Here is a 13,609-nt window from a genome sequence, read left to right as displayed (position 1 = left end):
ATTTGAGAAGGATAGACAATAAATCTACTTTGAATGTTTGGTAGAATTCACAAGTAAAACCATTTAGTTTGGGAATTTTGTTTTTTAAGAATTTTTGATTACTTATTTAATCTCCTTGCTAGAAATTGCTCTATTCATATATTCTTTTTCTTCATGAATCAGTCTTATAACATTGCATGTTTCAAAAATGAACTTTTGGGACTTCATCAAGATAAGAAGCTTTTGCACAGCAAAGGATACAGTCAACAAAACTAAAAGACAACCTACAGAATTCCCAGATAGATATTTGCAAATAGCATATCAGATAAAGGGATAGTTTCCAAGATCTATAAAGAACTTATTAAACTCAACACCAAAGAAACAAACAATCCAATCATGAAATGGGCAAAAGACATGAAGAGAAATCTCACAGAGGAAGGCATAGACATGGCCAACACACACATGAGAAAATGCTCTGCATCACTTGCCATCAGGGAAATACAAATCAAAACCACAATGAGATACCACCTCACACCAGTGAGAATGGGGAAAATTAACAAGGCAGGAAACCACAAATGTTGGAGAGGATGCGGAGAAAAGGGAACCCTCTTACACTGTTGGTGGGAATGTGAACTGGTGCAGCCACTCGGAAAACTGTGTGGAGGTTCCTCAAAGAGTTAAAAATAGATCTGCCCTACGACCCAGCAATTGCACTGTTGGGGATTTACCCCAAAGATTCAGATGCAATGAAACGCCGGGACACCTGCACCCCAATGTTTATAGCAGCAATGTGCACAATAGCCAAACTGTGGAATGAGCCTCGGTGTCCATCGAAAGGTGAATGGATAAAGAAGATGTGGTTTATGTATACAATGGAATATTACTCAGCCATTAGAAACGACAAATACCCACCATTTGCTTCAACGTGGATGGAAATGGAGGGTATTATGCTGAGTGAAGTAAGTCAATCGAAGAAGGACAAACAGTGTATGTTCTCATTCATTTGGGGAATATAAATAATGGTGAAAGGGAATGTAAGGGAAGAGAGAAGAAATGTGTGGGAAATATCAGAAAGGGAGACAGAACATAAAGACTGCTAACTCTGGGAAATGAACTAGGGGTGGTGGAAGGGGAGGAGGGCAGGGGATGGGGGTGAATGGGTGACGGGCACTGAGGGGGGCACTTGACGGGATGAGCACTGGGTGTTATTCTGTATGTTGGTAAATTGAACACCAATAAAAATAAATTTTTAATAAAAATATATATAATGATATATAAAGAGAAAAAATAACATTGCATGTTTCTAGAGATTTATCCATTACCTGTAAATTGTCCAATTTGTTGGTGTGTAATTGTTCATAATTGTTTCTTATAATCCTTTCTACATAAGTTGTATCAGATGTAACTTCTCTTTCATCAAATTTTATTTATTTGAGCCCTCTCTCTCTTTTCTTGGTGAATTTAGCTAAAAGTTTGTCATTTTTTTTTTATATTTGCAAAGAACCAGCTCTTGGTTTTGTTGATTTTTTCCATTGTCTTTTTGGTCTCTATTTTATTTTTTTAATCTTTTAAAAGATTTTATTTATTTAGTCGAGAGAAAGAGAGAGACAGGCAGAGGGAGAAGCAGGCTCCACACAAGGAGCCCGATGTGGGACTCAATCCCAAGACCCCAGGATCATGCCCCAAGCCGAAGGCAGACAATCAACTGCTGAGCCACCCAGGCGTCCTCCCTGGTCTCTATATTATTACATATGCTCTGATCTTGATCATTTTTTTCCTTCTATTAACTTCAGGTTTTGTTCATTCTTTTTCTAGTTACCTGAGATGTAAAGTTATGCTTTAAATAAAGATAAATAAAGTTAAATGGAGATTTAAGATTTTTTTTTCTTTTTCCTTTTTAAATTATTTATTTGTTTATTTATTTTGTATGTATATTTTTACTGGAGTTCGATTTGCTAACATATAGTATAACACCCAGTGTTCATCCTGTCAAGTGCCCCCCTCAGTGCCCGTCACCCAGTCATCCTATCCCCCCACTCACCTCCCCTTCCTCTACATCTTGTTTGTTTCCCAGAGTTAGGAGTCTCTCATGTTTTGTCACCCTCTCTGATTTATTGATTTTTTTACGTAGGACTGTATTGCTATAAACTTCCCACTTTGTTTTTTTTTGTTTTGTTTTGTTTTGTTTTGTTTTGTTTGTTTGTTTGTTTTTAAACTTCCCACTTTGGACTGCTTTTACCATATCCCATAGGTTCTGATATGTCATAGTTCTGTTTTCTTTTGTCTCTAGGTATTTTTTAAAAACTGTGTCCTTTTATTCCTTCAATGAACCATTCGTTGTTCAGTTGCATGTTGTTTAATCTCCACATTTTTGTGGGTTTTTTTTCCCCAGTTTTCTTGTCATCATTTTCTAATTTCATTCCACTCTGGTCAGAAAAGATGCTTGAGATGATTTCAGTCTTTCAAATGTGGTGGTACTTGTTTTATGGGTAATCTGTGTTTTATCCTAAAGATTATTCCATGTGCACTTGAAAAGAATGTGCATTCTGCTATTTTGGATGTTATGCTCTGTATATATCCATTATGTCCATTTGGTCTAATGCGCTGTTTAAGGCTGATGTTTCTTTATTGATTTTTTTGTCTGGATGATCCATCCATAGATGTAGGTAGGGTGCTAAAGTTCCCTAATATTAGTGCCAATTTTTCTCATTAGGATTGTTAATATTTGCTTTATATATGTTAGTGCTCTTATATTGAGTGCACATGTTATTAATATTTTATCTTTTGCTGGATTGACCCCTTTATCATTAATGAAATGCTATCCTTTGTCTTTTTATAGTCTCTGTTTTAAAGTCTATTCTGAGCAAAATAAGTCAATCAGAGAAAGATAATTATCAAATGTTTTCACTCTTATGAGGGATATAAGAACAGTGCAGAGGATCATAGAGCAAGGGAGGGAAAAGAGAATGGGAGGAAATCAGAGAGGGAGACAAACCATGAGAGGCTCAGGAAAAATACTGAGGTTTTCTGGAGGGGTGGTGGGTGGGAGGATGGAGTAACTGGGTGATGGGCATTAAGGAAGGCACATGATGTGATGAGCACTGGGTGTTATATGCAACTGATGAACTACTGACCTCTATATCTGAAACTAATGATGCAGTATATTTTGACTAATTGAACTTAAATAAAATAGAAAAAGAAAAAAGTCTTTTTGTCTGGTATGATGATGGTTTCACCAACTTTCTTTTTATTTCTATTTCTATGGAATATTTTCTCCATCTCTGTACTTTCAGTTTGTGTGTGTCCTTACTTCTGAAGTGAGTATCTTATAGGAAGCATATAGATAGGTCATAACTTTTAACTTGTTTAGCCACTTGATGTCTTTTAGAGAATTTAGTCTATTTACACATGAAGTTATTATTGATAGGTATGTACTTACTGCTCTTTTGTTCATTGTTTTTTGGCTTTTTAATAGCTCCATTATGTTTCATTTTTTCTTTCTGTATTCCCTTGTGGTTTGATAGTTTCCTTTAGTATTATGTTTACATTCCTTTCTCATTTTCTATTGTGTATTTACTGTAAATTTTTCCTTTGCGGTTATGATGAGGTTTGCATGTAACATTCTATGTATATAATGGTCAGTTTTAAGTTGCTAGGAACTTAAATTTGTTTTTTCCCCTTTTTTAAATAATAAATTTATTTTTTATTGGTGTTCAATTTACCAACATACAGAATAACACCCAGTGCTCATCCTGTCAAGTGCCCCCCTCAGTGCCCGTCACCCATTAGGAACTTAAATTTGAACACATTCCAAAACATTACATTTTTACTCCCCCCTCACATTTTATATTATTGATTTCACATTTTATATGTTTTTTATTTTATGTATCCCTCAATTATTACAGTTTTAGTTAATTTTACTACTTTTGTCTTTTGAATTTATACGTTTTATAAGCAATTGATCCACTATCGTTATTATATATTTATCTCTCCCAGTGAGATTTTTACTTTTGCACATTTTTTGTTATTAATTGGTGCCATTTCTTTTCAGCTTTACAAAGTTCCTTTCACATTTCTTGTAATGCTGGTTTAGTGCTGAAACTCCTTTAGCGTTATCTGAAAGACTCAATCTGTCCTTCAACTTTGCCAGGCAGGAACCACTTAGTTGGATTTTTCTTTTCCTTTCATACTACTCTCTTTTGGACTACAAAGTTTGTACTGAAAAATCTGTTGAGAGCCTTATAGTGTCTTTCCTTGCATATAACACATAGTTTTTGTTGGTGGTGGTGGTGATGCTGTTTTGTTTGTTTTGGTGTTTTTAAGATGGTCTATATTTAATGTTTACCATTTCAATTACACTGTGTGTTGATGTAGATCTCTTCAGATTATCATATTTGTAAGTCTTTGGGCTTCCTCCATCTGGATGCCTATTTCTTTCCCCAGGGGAGGTAAATTCATTTTCTTTTAAAAAGCCACTATTTATTCTTAAAACGACTTCTGGCCCATTCTCTCTTCTTCTGGGACCCTTGTAACAATGTTTTTTTTAAATTTATTTCTGTTGATGTTGTTCCAAAGGTCTTTTAAGGTATTGTGAACTTATTTTTTTTCCTGTTGCAGTTCCGCCTGGGTGAGTTTCATTCTTTTATTTTCCAGCTCATGATCCATTCTCCTGCTGCATCCAATATGCTGTTAAGGCCTCTAGAGTATTTTTTTGTGTGTGTTTAGTAATTATATTCTTCAGCTTGATGACTTCTTTTTGGTACTTTCTTCTACTTTATATCTCTTTTTGAAGTTCTTACTGTGTTTGTCCATTCTTCTCCTAAGTTTGGTGAGCATCTTTATGACCATTACCTTGAACTCTTTATCAGGTAGATTGCTTATCTCTGTTTCATTAAGTCTTTTTCGGAGAGTCTGTCTTGTTCTTTCATTTGAAACATATTCCTCTGCCTCCTCATTTTGCTTGGCTCTTGGTGTTTGATTCTGTGTATTAGAAAATTCAACTACCTCTCCCAGTCTTGAAGAAGAGGTCTTGTATAGATGTCCCATGGAGCTCAGAAGCCTTATCCCCTTCAGTCACCAGAGCCAGATGCTCAAGGGGCATCCTCTGTGTGAGCAACATGTGCTCACCTGTTGTATTGGAGCCAGGGCTGTGGTAGAGGGTAGGGCAAGGCTCTTGCCCAGCACAGATGTGGCATGTGGCTTTGGAATGGTGTGGGTGGGGCTCTCAATTTGCCCAGCATGGGATATGACAGCAGCTTGGGATGAATGGATCCTTCAGTGGGGCACACGATCCAGGGCTAACAGGTTAGAGGAAGAGTTACAAAATAGCACCCACCAGTGCCAGTATTAGCAATTAGAATGAGATCACAAAAATGACACCCATCAGTATCTCTGTCCCCAGGGATCCCTGGGTGGCGCAGTGGTTTGGTGCCTGCCTTTGGCCCAGGGCGCGATCCTGGAGACCCGGGATCGAATCCCACGTCGGGCTCCCGGTGCATGGAGACTGCTTCTCCCTCTGCCTGTGTCTCTGCCTCTCTCTCTGTGTGTGACTATCATAAAAAAAAAAATTAAAAGTATCTCTGTCCCCAGAGTGAGTGTGAACATATTTCTGCCTCTCCAATAGATACTTTTAACATTAGTAAATAGGTCTCCTTCACATATGATCCAGGAGCTTTTCAAACTGGTAATTTTGTTCTTGGTCTCAGGGTAGGCTAGTCTGTGAGTGAACCCTGTAAAAGTACGTTCTCCATTCTCTACATTTCTATGAAGTTCCTGGATATAATCCCTATTGGTTTTCAAAGGCGGATAATTTGGGAGCTGTTTCTCTTATGTAGGATTTATTGATTGAGATGCCTGATGTGAAACACAGACTCCTTATTTCTCAGGAAAAAGTTCCATATTCATAAGATTTCTCCCTATTGTGGACTGCTGCACCTGGGAAGTTTTTTGTTTGTTTCTTTGTCTTTGGTGAGAGTATATCTCTGCCTTTCGAACCTGTTCTGATGCTGTCTTTTTATGATTTGTTGTGGAGGGTCTGCTCATCCATTTTTAGGTCTTTTTTCAGAAGAAAATATTTATATGTATTTGTAAACTTGTGTTCACGGGAGGATGTGAGTTCTGTATCTTTATATGCTGTCATCTTGAACCACTTCACACTAGATTCCCAGATTTTTAAAATATTTTTCAGTTTTGAAAAACTGATTTGATTCTTTTGGATATATACCCAGAATTGGAATTGGTGGATCATCTGGTATTTCTATTTTTTTTTAATTTTTTGAGGAACTGTTTTCTATAGTGACTGCACAATTTTACAATCTCACCAACAGTGCAAAACGATTCTACTTTCTCCACATCCTTGCCAACACTTATTATTTTCTGATTTTTATAGTAGCTATTCTAATGGCTGTGAGGTGGTATTTTACTGTGCTTTTGATTTCATTTTCCTAATTAATAATGTTAAGCATCTTTGGATGTGATATTAGCTATTTCTATAACTTTGGAGAAATGTTTATTCAAATCTTTTGCTCATTTTTTTTTTTTTAGGGACCTGAAACCATCTTTTATTTTGAATTTTAACCAGCACCAGACCAGGGAGCAGGTGTGGGGAGCAGCCTCCTAGGTGTAGTACTGCAGGTTGGCTTTCTTCTTGGCCTGCACCTCTAGGATGCCTTCCATGTAGTCCTCATGCGTGAGCTCCGTGGCACCACTGCGCAGCGCGATCATGCCCGCCTCCACACACACGGCCTTGCACTGGGCCCCATTGAAGTCATCCGTACAGCGGGCCAGCTCCTCGTAGTTCACATCAGGACTGACATTCATCTTGCGGGAGTGGATCTGCATGATTCTGGCCCGGGCCTCCTCGTTGGGCATTGGGAATTCAATCTTCTGGTCCAGACGGCCTGAGCGGAGCAGTGCAGGGTCGAGGATGTCCACCCTATTGGTGGCTGCAATGACCTTTACTTGAGTGTTGGGTTGGAACCCATCCAGCTGGTTCAGAAGCTCCAACATTGTCCTCTGCACCTCCCGATCTCCGGCCTTCTCACTGTCAAAGCGCTTAGTGTCAATGGCATCCAGCTCATCAATGAAGATAATGGATGGCGCTTTCTCCTTGGCCAGGGCAAAGGCATCCCGGACCAGCTTGGCACCATCCCCAATGAACATCTGCACCAGCTGGGGGCCAGCCAGCTTCAGGAAGGTAGCCTTGGTTTGTGCAGCGCAAGCCCGGGCCAGCAGCGTCTTCCCTGTACCTGGGGGGCCATACATCAACACCCCTTTTGGAGGCTGGATCCCCAAGTTCTCGAACTTCTCCTTGTGGTTCATTGGCAAGACAATAGCCTCCACCAGCTCCTGAATCTGCTTATCCAGGCCCCCGATGTCACTATATTGTTCCGTGGGCCTCTCATCCACCTCCATGGCCTTCACCTGTGAGTCATACTCTGTGGGCAGGGTCTCCAGGATCAGATAGGAGTCTTTGTTCACACCCACCAAATCTCCTGGCTTTAGCTTTTCAGCATCCACCAACCCAATCACAGGCAAGAAGTATGTCTGTCGTGTAGAGGTTTTGATCACTGCACATTTACCCTTCCTCTGAGAATCCAGGTCAATATTGGCACCATCCTCTTCTTGGTCATTGGGATCAACATCTAAAAGCTCGATGACGTTGGAGACAAGATATGGCAAGGTCTTGTTCACTTTGATTTTCTCACTGTTCTCTTTGATCTTGTCTTTCATGGCCTGAAGTTCATGGGTAACTCGCAACACTTCACTCTTCATGATCTTGATCTCACTGTCCAGCAGCCGTGTGCGCTGGATAATCTCTTCTGTGGACATCTTGAGCACCTCCTCCCCGATTCCATCTTGCTCAGCCTCATCCCACACGGTCGCCATCTTCTCCTGCCGAGTCACTGGATCCTCCTCTTTTGCTCATTTTAATCAGTCAATTTGTTGTTGAGTTATACACTTTTTAAAATATATTCTGGATATTTATCACATAAGATATCCGAATAAGTTTTGAATATTATATATTTGATTCTTGACATAAACATTAGGAGGGAGTTAGGGCATGGTTTATAATTATTCTCAAGGTTATAGGTCACAAAATTAAGTTCAGAGATGAGTAATGATGTCCCAAGGTCTCATAGTGAGCAAAGACATATAGCCAAGACTAGGAACAAGGTCTATTGTCTTGATGATCTTAGAATTCAGGTCTTGAAGGGCCCTTCAAGACTAATGAAATCTGAGTACCTACTTCCTGTTAGAGAGAAAATGTTAAGGCCTAGAGAGCAGGAGTAATCTTTACAAGATTACACAGTGTGTCAGTTGCAGAACATGATATATGATCCAGCTTTCCTGATTCCCAGTTTGGTAACTTCTCCATTAGACTTTTTATTTTTTAATTTTTTAATTTTTTTCCATTAGACTTTTTAGCAGAGAACAGTTTGGCACAGTGCAAAAGGTTGTATCTGCTGCCTACCTCTTAAGGAACTGCTAATTTCTTTCAATGACTCAATCTTCAAAGGATGAAGACTGGGTGGTAAGATCTGCGGGGCCATCTGCTTTTCTCAGGATCTAAGAATGAGAGCAGTTTGACTGTTAGAGGCATCAGATTAAAAGTATTTTTAGCTAGTGTTCAATAGGGGTGAATAAATACCTGTAGAGTCCATGTTGGCTTCTCCATAGTCACTTGCAGACCTGCCTGCCTGCCAAAGGATATTGAAATGCCAAAAAGGAGAGGTTATCTAGAAGAACTTTAATGTTTTTCAACTAGAAGGATGCAACCTTCTAGTCTTTAAAAAGTTCTTGCATGTGTTGGATTATGTGAGCTTCACAACAGTCCTATGAAACTACTTCATTACCATCATTTTGGAAATGAAGAAACAGGCATATAGAGGATATATGACTCTTGAAATCACATAGCTGTGAAGATATACCAAATCAATCTGACTCCAAGGGCTATGTCTTCATCACTCTTTTCTATGGACTATGGAGGAGACAAAGGTAGTATGTGACATCAGCTAACGTTCACAGAGACTGCTTAGGTCCTTAAATATCCAGGTTTCTTTAACTGATTTTATCTTAGTGACCTGAAATCTTGAGGCCATAAACCAATCATTAAACCAATGCTTTGTCTATAACAGCCGTTCTTAAATTGTGGCCTTGTGAGCCAGCATTACCTAAAGTTCTTATTAAAAATGCAAATTTTCTACTCCCACCTAAACCTACTGATCAAAATCTTTGGGAGTATGGTCCTGCAATCTGTGTTTAACAAGAAAGTCATGTGGCTTCTATAGGTCTCAATTTCTTCATTTCTTTTTTTTTTAAGATTTTATTTATTTATTCATGAGAGACACACACACAGAGAGAGACAGAGAGAGAGAGACAGAAAGAGAGAGGCAGAGACACAGGCAGAGGGAGAAGCAAGCTCCATGCAGGGAGCCTGATGTGGGACTCGATTCTGGGACTCCAGGATCATGACCCTGGGCCAAAGGCAGGCGCTAAACCACTGAACCACCCAGGATCCCCCAATTTCTTCATTTCTAAAACAGAAGTTATAAAGCAGTTTTATAGGGCTGTTGTAAAGCTCATGTAAGCCAACACATGCAAGAACTTTATGAAAACTAGGTTTGCATAAATAGAAAAATGTTTTAAAAGAGTAGCAAAGTTCTTTTGGATCACCTCTCCTTCTTGGTATGCACCTTTGTGAAAGTGGGAACTTCACCTGAATTTTCCTGAAAAAATATTCAATTACCTGCCTCGGTTTGTCAGTATAGACCTAGTCCAGGTGACCTATTATGCCCCAGTGTTCCCATCTGTAAAAAGAAGTGGCATGCGTCATCAAATTTTCTTGGATTTATGAGGAAGACTAAAGCTTGAGTAACAATGGTGACAGTATGGAATAAAGAGGCAGACAGATCAGGTTTGACTCCTACCTCTTAACTGTGAGATGCTTCTTTCCTTACCTCAGTTTCTTCACCTGTAAAGGGAAGTATCCATCCTTCACATAGTGCTGTTTTGAAACTCAAAGAAGATAATGGAAGTGAATTGTCTTAAACATTGTGGATTGTTACGCAATGCAGGCAGGAAATTCCATTGTGTAGACATTCTCCTTGTTATCATTGTCACTAGTTGAGATCCAAAGTCCAGAGAATGGATGGCTATACAATGTCCAGGCAATAGGTAAGCTTACTATTGGTTACCTATACCACTGTCCAAAGCAGAGATCCATGGAGTTAACCTACACAATCAGTATACATCCACTGCCAGGTTCCTGCTCATATCTGTTCAATTGTTCATCCCCAGATCATAATATTATGTCAGGTCCTGTGTTATGTTACCAGTCTAAACTGTATCTCCTTCCAAAATAAAGTGCTCCTAAAGCCTAGATTACCATGCTTTATTCCAAATGACTCCACCATCACTGATTCTGACTCAAAGGCAATCAATCTTAGGCTGGCCTAGAACTTACGACCTGTTTGGTTTGTCACAAAAAATTAACTGAGCCAATCAGATTCTTCTTGTTACTCTCTTATTAGAACTAAAAGATATGAAAAAGAAATAAGCAACTAGTAGTAAGAGCTAGAACTGAAAGTCACCAGGTTAAGTTGGTGCAGGAAAGTTAGAGTGTACTCTGTTAAAGCTGAAGTTATGAGGGAGTCAATTGGTAATGGAACTGAAAAAAAGTAGAGTAGCTGAATTATACTAATGAATGTTCATTTACGAATTCCAATTATCTCAGTCTCAATTCCAGAGATCTCAATCTCTTTTGTTTCTTAAGTTCACTTCTTCTGTGTTAGGCCTCCTATAGCCTCACAATAAATTTTATTTTACTTAAAGATCTCTGATCTGACTAAAACAAAGCAGTTATTAAGCAGCTCCTTTTTTCACAGTTCTCCATCCTCTCAACCTTCAGCACTGAGAAGCATGCAGAATGAGCTAAACAAATAGGATCTTGCTTATGACAAACCAGGCCAAAGAAGAAGAAGAAGAAAAGCACTCTTGAATGCCTACTACAAGTGATAAACTGTGTCTGCTACATTACCTAGATCACGTCCCCTAATTCCCACAGTAACCTCAGGAGGTAGATATCTCTATCTTTATGAGAAAATGAAGACTCTGAGAAGGAAAATGATTTGCTCCAGGTCAATACTTGAAATCAGTCTTCTGGAGTTAGAGTCTGGACTTTTTCTACTATACATCACTAATTTGATATCCTGTATCAGTAGTTTTCAAATTTAGTCGATTATGAGAATGTCCTAGGGATTCTTTCTTAAAATTACAGATGTCCTGCCTAATTCATACTCTCTTCTCCCTTCAACCTCAGATTCAAGATGGATCCCAAGCATATGGATTTTTTAGACACTTCCTTTGTGATTCTGATCAGCCAGTATGAAGATCAGTATGTTTGAAAACCACTGTTTCAGACTATATTTAGATTTGAAGAAAGCATACAATCACTCTTTCACCATCCCATGCTTTCCTTTCTTACATTTATTTGAGTAAAATTAGTGAAATATTCTACTAGAGTTACTTGATGCAAGGATTTGAAAAATACAAGTCTGGTCACAAAGAGATTTTGCATAATACTATCACTGCTTGAAAGTAACTTTCATGGTTTCATTAAAATAGTTGAATGTAATCTAATTATCCTCATTTTACAGATGAGAAGACGGAAGTCAAATAAGTTAAGTGACTTAACAAAGGATGGCCAACAGAGACAAAGCCAAGATCAGAAATATAGATCCTATAAGGCCAGTGCCCTTATTTGCTCTAAAGGCTTTTTCTCATCTTTAATTACAATTTTTATTCTTCCACAGCCTGGTTTCTTTTCAACCTGTTCATACTTCTTCCGAGTGCAGGACCTGGGAGCCCTATTTATTCTGTATAGCTTCACTAACATGTAGTTGGCCTGTGGCCTCTGTTCCAACAAAATGTGTGGGAGAGGATACTGTGCAAACATGCCCTAGCACACCTGGCTCAGGCTCTGTTACTTCCCTAAGGGTTCTGGCCCTTCCATAAGAGCACACCAGCAGCACATTTTGGGCCAAAATGAAACTTACAATTTGCAGTTGAGACAGTTCTCAAAAGTAGCAGAGATTTTTTTTCAGATATACGGTGTCTCCAATCCAAGCAACTTCATTATATAACCTTACAGTGGTGGTGGTAGGAGTCCTATGTAGAATTGACCAACACTGAAAAATCAGAAAATCATGTAGTGTCATGTGAAGAACACTAGTCTGGAAGTCAACACATCAGGTTACCAATATCACCATTTTTGGGTCTCAGTGTCCCTACCAATAAAAGGAAAAGATTAGGGTCTGTCATTTCTAACGTCTTTTTCAGCTTTTAAATTTTGCATTCTATGCAATTAACTCTTTACAAAATGCTTTAGATGTCTGCAAGACTTGGTTAGAGAGTGGATCAGACTCCAAGCCTGGGTCATTAAACAGGGCAAAAAACCTAGGGAATGTCAGCTATGCAGGCAAAATTTCAAGATTGGTATTTTCCTCCTATTTAATGTTTTAGGGAAGAAGAAAGTGAGTGTAAACTGAATTGGAAATTATAGGAGTTTTTTTTTCACTAGTATAATTTGCACTCTGTAAATGATCTAATTAACTATCTGAATTATTCTGAGTTGGACTACATTATGGCCCACCCATGTTTTTCTCCATCCTTATCTTTGAGTCCTCTCTTCTTTGTGGCAGATGGAAAAACTTTGGCATATAAAAGGTTGAGGTGGTGGTGAGAAGTTACTCTGAGAAAAAATTAATCTTTTATCCTTGGCAGAGATAGCACTGAGAAATATTTATTTAAGCAGTTATCTAACCAATAAACATTTCCAGAGCACCTACTATATGCCAAAGACTATTCTAGGCACTCGTAATGTAGAAATGAATGAAGTACATAATAATTCAGAACAATCATATGAGCTTTCTATTTTCCTGTCCTGGGTTGCACAACTCATGCTTGGCATGGACAAAGTACTGGCCAAGATTCTGACCCTCAAGAGGGGGACAGAGAAGTGGTGACAATAAAATTTGTAGTTACTCTTTGTATGCCCTCAATTGGCCGACAAAGTCTATATCCCAAAGGGACTAGCAGAACATATCAGCTGTACAATCAGCAAATGTAATGCACAAATTCCATATGAAGGATTTCTACCATCTCCTTGATCTTAAATTACATGGTCTAAAATATCCAAGAGTGTATCATTAGCTCTTGATTTGTCCATTCTTCTCTTTTGATGAATTTCCCTACTATCCACCCTCACTCCTTTTCCTTGATAAATAGAAAACTTTTCTAAAGGGTAAATCTGGGCATTTCTGGGATTTACACTGAGGAATTCTCAGGGTAAATAACTAAAGTGAAAAAGACAACTTTCCAGAAGACAGTGTTAGAGATCTGGAACCACTGTCTCTTCCCACCTGAGTTTCCCCCTCCACAAAATTGTTTTCTAGTCATGACTTGGAGCAAGTCATGGGGTTTTTATATAATGAGGCTTGTGACTGAAGGCATTGAAGGAATTTGGAAATTTAAACTTTTTCCTACTTACTCTGCCAAAGGTAGACCATGTGTTTTCTGATCCTGGAATAAGGGTCTAAGACTTTTCCACATGCTATGACTCTAGGCCTGG

At 38.7% G+C, this 13,609-nt stretch overlaps 1 pseudogene; it reads right to left on the bottom strand.

Annotated features, from left to right (window-relative positions):
• Positions 1 to 6,498: 6,498 nt before the first annotated feature.
• LOC144309211 (26S proteasome regulatory subunit 6A pseudogene) lies at positions 6,499 to 7,908 on the bottom strand (annotated as a pseudogene).
• Positions 7,909 to 13,609: the final 5,701 nt, after the last annotated feature.

This window comes from Canis aureus, chromosome X (genome assembly GCF_053574225.1).
Source record: "Canis aureus isolate CA01 chromosome X, VMU_Caureus_v.1.0, whole genome shotgun sequence".
In the NCBI taxonomy this organism is placed as follows: domain Eukaryota; kingdom Metazoa; phylum Chordata; class Mammalia; order Carnivora; family Canidae; genus Canis; species Canis aureus.
Note: the sequence above shows the minus strand (reverse complement) of the source record. Positions and strands in the feature narration are given on the sequence as shown.